Consider the following 4,909-nt stretch of genomic DNA (forward strand, 5'->3'; position numbering starts at 1 on the left):
AACCGGTCTATCCATTGCTTAGTGCTCATCATGATTAGTATACTCTTAATCTCCCTCAATGGCTTCACCCATCCCTCCACCCACCTCCCCTCTGGTGACCACCAGTTCTCTCTAGTTAAGAGTCCGCTTTTTGTTTTGTCTCCCTTTTCTTTTGTTTGTCTATTTTGTTTCTTAAATTCTACACGTGAGTAGAAAACCATCCATCCTCACCAACACTGTTTCTTGCGTTGATTTAACCGCTCTGACAGGTGTGAGGTGATATCTCAGTATAGTTTGATTTGTAGTTCCCTGATGAGGAGTGATGTCGACCATCTTTTCATGTGACTGTTGACCATTTGGATGTCACCTTTGGAGAAATGTCTGTTCATTTTTCTTCTTCCCATTTTTTAATTGGATTGTTTTGGAGGTATTGAATTGTATAAATTCTTTATATATTTTGGATACTAATCCTTTATTGTATATGTCGTTTGCAAATATCTTCTCCCATTCAGTAGGTTGTCTTTTAGTTTTGTTGGTTGCTTCTTTGACTGTGCAGAAGCTTTTTATTTTGATGTAGTCCCTACAGTTTATTTTTCCTTTTGTTTTCCTTGCCTCGGGAGGCATATCTAGAAAGATGATGTTATGGCCAATGTCAGAGAAATTACTGCCATTGCTCTCCTCTAGGTTTTTTGTAATTTCAAGTCTCACATTTAGGTCATTAATCCATTTTGAGTTTATGTTTGTGTATGGTGTAAGAAAGTGGTCCAGTTTCATTCTTTAGCATGTAGCTGTCCAGTTTCCCCAGCACCATTCATTGAAAAAGGTGATGTAGCAATCAGAGCTTCCAGACGTGTGTCTCTCCTGGTTTCCTGGAGTTTCCTCGCAGCATGGCCCCCAAACGCCAGTCTTCACTCCCGCCTCAAATGAAGAAACCGAGACTGCCTCCTGCCCCCAAGCCAGGGCAGACGTCAACATCTCAGCACTTGCATAAGGGAGAAAAAGAACAGCAAGAAGCAATTGAACATATTGATGAAGTAAAAATGAAATAGACAGACTTAATGAACAAGCCAGTGAGGAGATTTTGAAAGTAGAACAGAAATATAACAAACTCCGCCAACCGTTTTTTCAGAAGAGGTCGGAATTGATCGCCAAAATCCCCAGTTTTTGGGTAACAACATTTGTCAACCATCTACAAGGTCTGCACTGCTTGGGGAGGAGGATGAAGAGGCGCTGTGTTATTTGACAAGAGTTGAAGTGACAGAATTTGAAGATATTAAATCAGGTTACAGAATAGATTTTTATTTTGATGAAAACCCTTACTTCGAAAATAAAGTTCTCTCCAAAGAATTTCATCTGAATGAGAGTGGTGATCCATCTTCAAAGTCCACTGAAATCAAATGGAAATCTGAGAAGGATTTGATGAAACGTTCAAGTCAAACACAGAATAAAGCCAGCAGGAAGAGACAGCATGAGAAACCAGAGAGCTTCTTCACCTGGTTTACTGACCACTCTGATGCAGGCGCAGGTGAGTTAGGAGAGGTCATCAAAGCTGATATTTGGCCAAATCCATTACAGTACTACTTGGTTCCCGATATGGATGACGAAGAAGGGGAAGGAGAAAAAGATGATGATGATGATGAAGAGGAAGAAGGACTGGAAGATATTGATGAAGAAGGAGATGAGGATGAAGGTGAAGAAGATGAAGATGATGATGAAGGGGAAGAAGGAGAGGAGGATGAAGGAGAAGATGACTAATGGAACACTGATGGATTCCAACCTTCCTTTTTTAATTTTCTTCAGTCCCTGGGAGCAAGTTGCTGTCTTTTTTTTTTTTTTTTTTTCTTTTTCTTTTCTCCTCTCGTGCTCATTCGCCCTGTTTTTTGAAGTCTCCTTTTTCTCTCCCTTTATACCATGGTTCTCAGCTTATTTTGGGGGGAAATACCTTGAGCAGAATACAGTGGGAAAAGAATCTCTACCCCTTTTTGTTCCAAATTCATTTTTGTCCCTTCCTGTCTCAACAAAAATAAAAACTTTATGGAATCAACACCACCGTGCTCTGTGGGAAAAAAGAAAAACCTTCTGCTCCCTTAGCTCTGCTGGAAGCTGGAGGGTGCTAGGCCCCTGTGTAGTAGTGCATAGAATTCTAGCTTTTTTCCTCCTTTCTCTGTATATTGGGATCAGAGATTACACTGTGTCTCTATGTGAATATGGACAGTTAGCATTTACCAACATGTACCTGTCTACTTTCTCTTGTTTAAAAAAAGAAAAAAATCCTTAAAAAAATGGGGTTATAGAAGGTCAGCAAAGGGTGGGTTTGAGATGTTTGGGTGGGTTAAGTGGGCATTTTGACAACATGGCTTCTCTTTTGGCATGTTTAATTGTGATGTTTAATGGACATCCTTGCAGTTTAAGATGACACTTTTAAAATAAAACTCTCCTAATGATGACTTGAGCCCTGCCACTCGATGGGAGAATCAGCAGAACTTGTAGGATCTTATTTGGAATTGACATTCTCTGTTGTAATTTTGTTCCTGTTTATTTTTAAATTTTCTTTTTGTTTCACTGGAAAGGAAAGATGATGCTCAGTTTTAAACGTTAAAAGTGTACAAGTTGCTTTGTTACAATAAAACTAAATGGGTATACACACACACAAAAAAGAAAAAGGTGATGTAGTTTTGTAGGTGCTCCCACTAACCTTTGTCCAACCTTTGAGAGACTTCTTTTCACGGGTGCTGGAAATTTCCAAGACTTTCTTCAGACTAACTGTGAGGCTGATCCCTCCAGGTATTGTTTTTCCTCGCCTCCTTTAACACCTCGCATAAATGAGTGTTCTAATCATAAAGCAGAATGTCCTTGCAGGAATTTAAAAATGAATTATGGGGGCGCCTGGGTGGCTCAGTCAGTTAAGCGTCCAAGGCATGATTTCAGCTCAGGTCATGATGTCAGGATTGTGAGATCTCTCTCTCCCTCTCCCTCTGTCCCCCTCTCTGAAGAAATGAATTATGGAAGCAACTATGATACATTGGAGAAAAAAAGACTGCACTGCTTATGCTTACCATCCTGTATTTTCATCTTGCCATTTTTAAAAAAGATTCTCTATCTTTGAGCATATCACAAACCTTTTGGGAAGCCAGCTCTTCATTCATCTTTCGTGTTGTTTTTCAGGGCAATTTCATATCAGGTAGTTTTACATTTTATAACAGTGAGAGGGACAGTTGCATAAAAAATTCCTATACAGAGCTGTGATGTCTTCTGAATATCTGAGTAACAGCTGGATTATTAAACTAGTCAAATAGTTTGAAAGAGCACTTTTCTTAACATGTGAAGTTATCCTATTTATTTTCATTTCCTGCTTTTTTAATGACTAGATTATTTTATTTAGCAAAGATCTTTGTTCCTCCTGTCTTTTTGTGCTTGGCAAGTCTGTGAAAACCTCCACAAAGCTGGAATGTACATAGCTCTAAAAACGGGGCTGGACTTACACAGGGCCCAGTTTATCCTTGATTGCCACAATTTATGAGCCCTTATCCCAGCTATTGTTTTCCTTCAGTCAATAGTTTTTTTGTGTCCCCTAAAGTCCCATACCTAAGCAAACAAAAATACAGTACCCTCAGTTGTAGAAAACATCATCTGCAAACCAGAATGTTTTTGTGTCATGACTGTCTTTGCACTGAAAACAGCATGTTTCCAAAAAGCAAGAGGGTGAAGCAAGGGGATAAAAGAAGACAGGTGGTAAAGGAGAAAATAAAGCTGGCCAGGATCAGAGAAGAAAATAAGATAACAAAGAAGGTAACTGAGGCTAAAATTGAGCAGATCTTATGGTCTCTTACTTTTAGAGATTGCCAGTTTTGATTTCTTCCCATTAGTTGGCTTTAGTGTTCAACATCTGAACATTTGTAAGGTCGGCATGGATAGAGGGTGCTTGAACAAAGAGGTCCAGGCCACATGGGGTTTGCATCCTTTCCATAGTTGGATGTAAACTCTATGAATTTTGTGGGAACTAACAAAAATGTATTCCAACTAGCTTCACCAAAAATGGGAAATTCACTTAAATAGATGTTAAAATGTCTCACATAACCCAAGGCAGGAAGTTCGCTGTGCCCACAGGGATGCAAACAGAAATTAGGGACCATGGTGGTTACTCTCTTAGCAACATTCTACTTTGGGTCCATGTGGTTTTTTCCCTTGTACATCTCAGTTTTGTCCCTCTCACTCTCTCTCTGTAGACTAGCTTTCTCTTCCTCTCAATGCATTGGGATCCTGATAAACTGACCAGCACCTCAACACCCCAAACTGCAAATGCTCAGAAAAGCTTTTAGGTTCATGCCAACCAATGAAGAGCCTCCTTTTGGATCAGATGTCCCCTCTTATGCAGTCAGCTGAAGCCAGTGGAAGGCACAGTGTCACATGGTATAAAATCAACTTTAGAGACCCACAACCACATGGAAGGAGGATTTGGGGAGGCAGAATCCCCACAAACTATCCATTACATTAACACCTTAATTTTTGTATATTGTTTTAGCTCTGAGGAAAGTATGGAGGGGTGTGGGGAGATGAGGAAGTCCTGCCTTTTCCTCTGAAATTTCTGGCACAATATCCAGACACTGACAAATATTTAGTGAATAAAATAGAAAGGCGGCAGTGTAAGAGGAGTAAAGCAGAAGGGTGGTAAACATGGATGTCAGTATTTGATTTCATGGTCATTTTCTTGCAAAGATCTTTTAAAGTTCTCATTTGGAAAGGATTCCAAAATAACTGCTATATTCACATACAAATATATCCATACTCAACATCATTAGGCTTCAGGGCAATGCACATGAAAACCACACTGAAGGGGTACCTGAGTGGTTCAGTCGGTTGAGCCTCCAACTCTTGATTTTTGGCTCAAGTCATGATCACAGGGTCCTGAGATAGAGCCCAGTGTCAGGTT

General features: G+C 39.9%; 1 pseudogene; it reads left to right on the forward strand.

Annotated features, from left to right (window-relative positions):
- The first annotated feature begins 829 nt into the window (after window positions 1-829).
- On the forward strand, window positions 830-2,608 carry LOC123946877 (annotated as a pseudogene).
- The last annotated feature ends 2,301 nt before the right edge of the window (window positions 2,609-4,909 follow it).

This window comes from Meles meles, chromosome 7, assembly GCF_922984935.1.
Source record: "Meles meles chromosome 7, mMelMel3.1 paternal haplotype, whole genome shotgun sequence".
Lineage (NCBI taxonomy): Eukaryota > Metazoa > Chordata > Mammalia > Carnivora > Mustelidae > Meles > Meles meles.